Source organism: Camellia sinensis, chromosome 11 (genome assembly GCF_055761805.1).
Source record: "Camellia sinensis isolate YWXY chromosome 11, ASM5576180v1, whole genome shotgun sequence".
In the NCBI taxonomy this organism is placed as follows: Eukaryota; Viridiplantae; Streptophyta; class Magnoliopsida; order Ericales; family Theaceae; genus Camellia; species Camellia sinensis.
The window spans coordinates 72,272,042-72,281,771 of record NC_138971.1 but is presented as its reverse complement, the minus strand read 5'-3'; positions in this window follow the sequence as shown (position 1 = coordinate 72,281,771).

Sequence of the window (9,730 nt, the reverse complement as noted above, 5' to 3'; positions counted from 1 at the left end):
CGTACATTAGATACAAATTTAGCAGCATTTCGGCTCAATCATTATATCTATACCACTGATCACTGTATACCCCACTAAAACGCTCTCAACCCAACCACTAATATATCTGAACCACTAATATGAAATAACAAAACCTTGTATTGATTCCCATATATAGCACATAGTAGGTAAAGAAAAAAAAAAACACCCCTATAAGGGGTTGGGTTTCCCTATCTTAGCTTTCGAGATGATCTAGGGCTCCACTATTCAAACAAGAAGCATCCTTACATCTTAGACACAAGAAAGCATCCTGTCATAATTTTACAAGTTGCTAGAGCTCAGTATATGCACTAGGTCAATCTGGTCAACAGGGGTACCTCAGCAAGACACCGATATACCTACCCTACCTAACACGTATAAATGAAAGGAGGATCAAACAGTACATTGATGATCCAGTTCCAAGGCTTGTATTCCCACCGCAACAGAGCCCATGACTGACAAGCCGTTCGGGAAGTCAGATGGAAAATAAAATGATTTAAGCGCACCATGCATGAAATGCAATGAATATATATATATATATATATATATATATATATGAAAATAAAACTCACATCATGAAATTTGAGTCAAGTTCTCTTAAATTCCCTAGCAGAGTCAACAAAAACTGTAGGATGCCTTGTAGATTACCCAGCATGCCCGACAGTTCAAACTCTCAATCTCTTAATCTAGTCTCACTAGTGTGATGTAAAAATAGAAGACAAGAGTCCAAATCTAACAAATTTTGTATTTTAAAAAAAAAAAAAAACCCCCATTTTATTGCAAATATTTACTGAAAACGGACTACATCACTAGATCTTAGAGTCGCCATCTAATCTTTTGGGGAATTAGGAAACTCGTGACTCATGCTAAAGGCCATTGTCTTTCATAACCAAAGTGTCTCAACTCAGAAACTTAGATATGAAGAGGGGAAGGTCATTAATTGAGCACCGTGCTCATCCAATCGAAAGATTGACCTCTATTAAGTCATGATGTGGTTTTTATGATTGATATATGCTCATATTTTGGTTATTTATTAATGTTACTGTTACTATCTGAGGCAGTCAAGTGTAGATTGTGCCACTAATTTTGGATATGCTTTGATTTCATGCATTTTGAAAAAACCTTTTTATACAAACTCATAAGCATAAGAATCAATTACATTCCAACACAAGTAACACAACCTCCATCCACTGGCATTTATACAGATATTATAATTAGTCTCATGGTATAGCAATGTGCATGATAAAGGATATATACACAGAATATGCTAAAGCAACTAAATGTTCACCTAGTACTCCTAAAGAGCGAAAAGAAAGTATTAGAGTATATGTATGATCCTATAGACAAATATCTAATGCAATACATACATAACATGTATCTATAAGTCCATATACTAAGGCATGACATGGATATCATCTCAAGACATGGGGTGGTGCATATATTTAACTTAGAAATGATAGACTCCACAAATGCAAATGAGCCAAACCCGAATGCATGAAAATTTGATGGAATACATAGGCGTGATAAATAAGACAAAATGCTATACAGAAAGCATGTAAATAAAAAGATTAGAAAGACATGGGATTAGAAGATTATTACAATAATTCAAATAAGAAGGGAGAGAGAGATAGAGATAGATAGACCGATAAATATATATATATATATAGAGAGAGAGAGATTATTATAACAATTGAATAAATAATAAAAGAAAAGAAGGGGGTTTGAGAAATTATTTACAACATTGAATTGATCTAGGAAAATTACTATTGAATCTAGTAAATCAAACTAAATAAACAAAATAATTCACCCAGCAATTCTAGAACTACTTGGGAGAGCACTCCCTAGAAACTGTCTACTCTGTTCTTGGGAAGATCATCTGTCCAGACACAAAATGGGCTGGCCGAATATAAACTTGGCTGGCAGAAGTCTTCTTCTGGTTGAGATTCAGGTTGGTGCAAAAATTTCATAATAGAAGCCAAGAACATCTTCCAAGCGGTGCTCATCCCTCCTACCTCTTCTACTCACAAAAGCCACTTAAGGAGGAGGTAGACGGGCCTCAACCCTCAACAATGGCATAACCGATATATACAACATATATTTTGTAATAAATTAACAAATGAAGGGATCAACGCAAGAACAAATTCAAGCCTAAGAAATAAATGGGAACCTACATCATCTCTTTGTGAACAAGGGTAAATTAATATCCAAATCCATGCTATCAATTTTAGAGAGAAAATTAATGCACATCATTTCTGTCACAACCTGGACCCATCCCTATAGGTTTAGGTCATGACCGACTAGTAATCCTAGATTACCTTCGGTTAATGGGCTTAGTGGAAGCAATAATGAAATATAACTAAGTCCATTGAGCAGTGCATACATGCCAAATTCATCAATATAGATAACTTTAAACTTCATACAAGCTTATATACAATAACTTTAAACTTCTCATATAACATTCATTCTTAACAAGTTTCAAAATAACAAAAGTAAACAAAACAAAAGAAAGAGGTTGACAAAGCTTGACTCCTCTTGAGTCCAAGCGTGACAACAAAAGTAAACGAAACAGAAGAAAGAGATTGACAAACCCTGACTCCTCTTGAGTTCAAGCACGCCCCGTCATGCAGGCACTTCAAAAATGGCTTCATAGGGGTCGATTCCAAGTTTGCCTTAGGCTTACCATTCCTCCTACTCACCTATATATACATATACGGGAGAGAGATGAGTTGAAGCCTAGTGAATAATATCAATATGAAGGTTTTATATGAATGAAGCCCAACTTGATACAGAACATATCTTTCTTTTTCAGAAACAATCCATTTCAATAAGCAAAACAATTTTAATAACAATCATATCAATCCATTGCGATAACAATAATCATTCAAATCATTATACATGGTACATCCAATAGAGTAACAATGAAATGATGTGCCAAAGCCAATAGGACCACAAGGGTCAATCCAATGGGACCACAATGGGTTAATCAATAATCCATAATTCAATGTTAACCATTAAGGTCTAACATTAGAGATCTCTGTGTTTTAATTAATCTAATGGGCCATGGAATTGTTTCCCGCACGCAAGGGCCTATTAATCAATGGGCCATGGTATTGTTTTCCCCAGGCGAGGGCCTCACTAAAGGATGCCACGATTACTTTTTCAAAATGGACGTTCATTCACAATAGAAAATAAGATTTCATAAACTTCTCTATTGAACAATTTCAAAATACATTTTGAACATATCTTTATAGAGGTATTACTCACAGTGGGTTGTACCGATATTAGGCCTCGGACGTCCACCTACACAATACACATAACAAAGCACACATTGAAACACAAGTCTCAATTAAATGTTCTATCTTAATTCAATTCCCTTTTATGTGTTTCTAATTCATTTCGTTATCAATGTTGTCTAAACAAGTGTGTTTCAAAATTTCTGAAAATAGAGTAGTTTGTTCGATTGCACCTTTGGTTGCTCAAGCAGTGTGGACTGCCTGCAAAAGTACTAGATGGTTGAAATCTAGGCTCAATGGTCGCTCGAGCCAACTATGAAAATAAACTAAGATCGCTCAAGCAAACCCTTTGTCGCTCAAGCGGCCTATAAGGCTCTGCAAAACTTATGGATGCATGCAAAGTACACTCAAGCAACATGTTCATCGCTCGAGTGAAGTGAACGAATTCTAAATTTCTAGAATAGGATTCAAGTTCAAAAACAAGAGTCTAAGTTATGTAATTTGCATGGCTAAACCCAAAAGCATAAAAAACTCTTAGAAAACATAAAAACACAACTCATTTGAAATCATAAGTTCAAAACCTTTGTTAATTCTCAAAATCAAACCCAAAAACTTTGTAATTCAACCACGCATGGAAGGAATTCAACTCATAACTTTCAAAATGTCAAAAAATAAACAATTGAGTATAATTTAGGGAGAATTCTTAAAATCAACAAGTATGAACTTCATGCATGGATGAATTGTTGGAAAATTAAGCTTAAAGATGATGAAATATACATGCATGGCCAAATTTAACTCATTCCTACCATATTCAAGTTGATTCTAACATTTTCTTTCCAATTACATGCAAATGATCTTATAGACTTCAAGAATTCTACATCTACCTGGATTATCTTCAAGAATTAGGGTTGTAGCTCTTACCTAGAGTCCCTATTTTGATGAAATCTAGCAATTTCTTGAATCTCCTCTTCAATTCTCCTCAAATTCTCTTCTCCTTCTCTCTTTAGAGTTGATTCTCCCTCTCTCTCTCTCCCTCTCTCTCTCTCTAAAATCTCAACCAAGTGTAGTTTATGAGCTCAATAACATGTTTATAACATATATATATATATATATATGGTGGATTAAGTCTAATTAATTCTAATAAATTCTAATTGATTTATTCAATTTATTTTAGACTAAATCAAATTTTAATCAAACTTATCATCTGATTCTAAATATTCCAGTTAACCTATTGAACTAGTCAATTTTGGTTTCTGAATCTGTTTGAGCTTTCAATTTGAAATTATAAGTCAGTACTCTAACAGATATTTCATAGACAAACACATGACTACAAATTAAACACATAATTATGCAAATATGCTCAACGAAATAATATATAAAAATAATATGTACATTGGGGTCGTGACAATTTTTTAGTTCAAGATTTGCTTTGAAAACATCATCAAAAGCCATTGAAAACTCTCCTTCTGTTCATGGAACAAAATTGTTTCCACCCATTTCCATGTTCGCAAATGACATAGAATATCTTGTTTTTCTTCCAAAATAACCAATAAAAGGGAAGAACACAATCCTTTCAACATCAAATCCTAAGGATCATCCAAGTTATCCTATGAAACAACCTTTATCACTCATTAGCATTGAGTATGGGTTGAGACACAAGGACTAATGTGTTTAGATGACGAGATATGTGAGGAGAAGATGCATAACAAGGAAAGAACTCTATTCTACATGTCAAACTTGTGAATGGATTGCTAATTTCTACTCTCAATCACATCCACAAGGTTCCAAAATACACAATAACAATGGATCTTAGCTAATGAAAGCAAGAAAAGAGAGAAAAACTAACAATTCAATGGATGGGTGGCTAATTTCTACTCCTAACCACATCCATGAGGACTTATTACATGTTTACAACAGTTATATAATGAGAATAAAGTTAGAAATGAAGAATAATGGGGAGAAAAGTGGTTAGGAAGGCAATAATCTCACCTCTTAAAGAGGGTGAGCTTCTTTGTTTTACAAACTCTCTCTTGGTACCCTCAAGATATATTTCATAGGATGTCTAAGAACCTCAACAAGAAGCTTAGGATTGATCTTCAATGGTGTTTGGATGTCACAAGTTGAAGGAGGTAGGTGGGAGATGAAGGAATGAGAGTCTCAAGCCTTGTCTAAGACTTAGGTCAATTTTCCAACCGTTAGAAATGAGTTGTCGAGCTCTATTTATAGTCTTAGGTATAAATATTTGAGATATTTATGGAATGTGTATTGAACAAGCTAAAATTCATGAAAATGCTCTGTACCTGAACAATTTAGTCGGCCGTACCCTTTGGTGTCCGGCCAAATGTATCTTAAGTCGCCCATTATATGTTATTCGGCCAGTCAGAAAATACATCGTTGGATACACAAGGTAAAGTTAGCACAAATTGAAAGGAGAAACATGTATTTTAGAGGATTTCACATCTTTCATTCATTTCCACTGTGTCTATTACTCCGTTTGTTTGAAAGCATATGATATTCTATTTTGAGCAACAATGGGCCTCAAGACATGTTGTTAATGTCTGGAACTACACAACCGAACTCATTTTGAAAAAGATTTCCATTTGGTCAAAAGCATTGTGGCCAAAACAAGTGTTTGGATGGTTTAAAGGCTTAAACCTTAGCCTTCTTGCTAAAGATTCATAGGACTAACACATCTCATTTTCATCATTGAGTACCCAAGAAAGAGCACCCAAGTCTTAAGACTGGTAAAAAATGGGGTGTCTACATATGCCAATAGAGAAAACCCCAGTCATATCATTCTCCAACAAGGATTTGCTACCGGAAGAGTCAAACCATAACAAACCTTTGTATGTATCACTCAAGCATAGAGACAAGTGGGTCTCTGTGGTTCCTGTTGACATAGGGTTCATAGTGAATGTGTGCCCAAGATGGATAGCCTATGCCGTGGGCATGAGGCCCTTCGACTTCACAGCAACAAACTAGGCAATTAAGGCATATGATAATACTAGAAAAGAGGTGATGGAAACTATGAAAGTCGGAGTGATTGTGGGACCAGCAGAGCATGAAGTAGATTTCTATATCATGGACGTCCCAACCTCTTTTAACATGTTGCTAGGAAGGCCCTGACTACACCAACTAATGGTTGTGTTATCTATAGTTTATTAGAAGGAAAAGTACGCACGGCATGATGAGATTATGACAATCTTTGAGCATACCTTTATTCGTTTGAAAATAATTTATTTATTTATTTATTTATTTATTTATTATTATTATTATTATTATTATTATTATTATTTATTTGCTCATTGTTTTGCTTAAGAAAAGTTGTGGGTTAAATTTTGTTGATGTGGCCACATCAATATTTGGTAAACTTGTATGTAAATTTGTAAGTATGCATAGACTTACTTTTTTGTCATATACAAACCATGTCTTGTCATCATGGTACTTTCTACTATGAGTTCAAGTAAAGGGCACTTACCAATCAATCCTATTAAATAGGCTTATTTACCTATAGGTCCTAACTGGTAAATTTATCATTGTAAATTTATTTATAAAAACAAGAGAGAGTGATAAATTTATCAATAGGACTTAATGGATAATAAGTTCTAAAAGTAGGACCTATTGTTAATTTACCTTTAAAGTAATGACCAGAAAAGACCAAACAAATTGGCAAACTTATCTGAAGGGGAACTACTAGTTTAGGACTTAATTTATGGTGAGGCTATCTCCTCTGGTGATTGGTTTCAAAACTAGATTAAACAAGTCTTGGATGATGATGTATTAATTCATTTTGTCTCTTTGTTATGGGCAACTTGGATTCATCATAACAAAACAAACTTTTGTAATGACCCTATTCCTACTACGCAAACCATTTTGATGGCCTAGAAACTTTGTGATTGGAATGTGATTCCTAAACTATGGTTATGAATCAACCTGTAGCTCTAACTACAATATCCTAGCTATGTTGAAAGTTGGATCAAGACTCTTGCATTCTTTCTTTACTTTTGATATTTCAAATTTACAGCTATGGACAATTACTAAAAATCGAAACTTTTGCTACAGTCTTAAACGTCGCAAAAGGTTCACATATCATCTCAAATGACTTTTTGTGATGGAGTAGCAACGAGAAACGGGGGGTGGCTGAAGGGGGCATGACAAAAAGTATTTGCGACGGTTACAAACCGTCGCTTTCTTGTAACGACAGTTAATCAATAGTTTTTACGACGGTTCAATCTGACACAAAAAATGAGAAAAAACTCCACTTTTAGTGACGATGTTGCTTGCCGTCGCCAAAACTTTTTTAGCGACAGCATTTGACATTGCAAAAAGTATTATTAGCAATGGTCTAAAACGTCACAAAAAAATAGAATTAAATTAATATCGTATTTGCGACAGTTTAAACCGTCACTAAAAGTTTGAACTAAAATGCATATGCGACAGGTTAATCCATCGCTAACAAAATGTAGAGAAACGATGATTACATTAGCGGCGATTTATTATTCTCGCAATAAAATTATTTTCATAAAATTAATATATATTTTATTAATTCATTCCTTGTACAAATTATTAGTATTTTCTAAAATAACATACATCAACATCCACATCCACATTCACATTTACATTCACAAAATCATACCAAGAATAATATATATGTGCCCTGTAACAATTGTCAACCAAATATTATTTACAAAGATATATAAAACATTCTCCAACAATACTAATAATTTTTTATATTCAATAACTCAAATTTTTGTATCTAAAACAAAACAAAAGTATCGACAACACAAATAAAAAAAACATATTTATTATAGCTTGTTTTGATATCCATAGTAAGCTCCAATATCGATATGCGAAGATATTATCCCTCTTCAAGAAGGAAGGCCATGCCTCAACAACCTGGGCCTGCACTGGAGCCTGAACTGGATTCTCAGCTCTGAGAATACCCATAGACTCCCTCAAAAGCATCGGCTATCCCTCGGGCTAAAGTGCCCATAGCCTCCTGACCTACTGGCTTGGCCACATTGGCCTGGCCAACCCCCTCCTGCTGTGCCGGAATATCATCCGATAAAGGCATCTCCTGCCTACCACATCTGCCACGTCTACCACCTCTTCCTCGTCCTGACATCCAAATAAAGGTAACGAAGAACATTAGCACGTTCATAAGTGTGCCAAAACTAAACACTCGCGTCCTAATACATGGACAACTGTAATTCACTCCACGTAAGCACATAAACACATAAGCACTTATGAATTTCATTTCCGGATAATGATAGTCCCGAGGCGTTACTAGAGTCCGGTTAGAAACAGCATTGATCAAGTGCTTTTCCAACAAGACTCACAAAAACCCAAGGATCCAATCAACATCCTGAAAACTAAATCCCATACCCAAGTAGTCACATAAACATGTTATCAAATAAACACATAATATCACACATAAGTCTCTAACAAGCGAGACAAACCCATTATGATACTAATCACTTCCCACATACCCAAGGTATTCGAACCCGGTACGCTTTGATACTAAGTTGTAACGCCCTCAAAATAAACCCATAAATCATCCAACAATAGCATGCTTAGACACAAGAAACTAAAGCATAAATATATTCCATCAGAGTAATCGTTACAAAATGTATTACATGTTGACAACGAAAATAAATGCCCTATGGGCTTATAACTTTCCAAGTCAACACTTGGTTACAAAAAAAGAGTACTAACTCTATACAAAGAAAGCCCTTAGCTTGATATACATGTAATACATCAAAAGAAAACAAAACAACAGAAATATTCTGTCTGTCTCTAGCCTCCCAAGCTATGTCCTTGGAGGTGGCATACTACCTGTACCTGAAAATGATGTCCCATAAAGGGTGAGCCACAGCCCAGTAGAAATATACTAAACCAATTATAAATAATGACTAAAATAATAGCATTCAATAGATGGTCCACCCTTGTATTCCAACGTATGTTGTATTATAGTTTCATGACAATCATGCCCATGGCACATTTCAGTTTCCATTTCTTATTCAACTTTGAGTTTGAAAACAAGGCTTAGAACCTAGCCAAATAACTTAATGAGATTTAGACTCATCTTTAAAACACTTTCGAAATTCATGATGGATACACATTTTGGTGCTGTATCAATAATACATAGAAACGCTTCTATACTTCACAATTGATAACGATATACATTTTTGTGCTATATCAAATCAATTCAAACACTTCCATAATCCACACTTGATACACATTGTAGTGTTGTATCAATGTCACACAAAATTCGGTTTAGAGGTCCATCCCCTATCTTCCCCTAAACTGTGGAGTACATCCCCTATCTTCTCCCACACACAATGTATATAAACATAAATCATATACACAATCAATCAATACATAAATTTAATGTATTATTCCAACCGTTGTACTCGATAGCATACTCAATCGATTAGTTTTAGTTTGCCTAATCATCATGCATTGTCTACAACAATCAA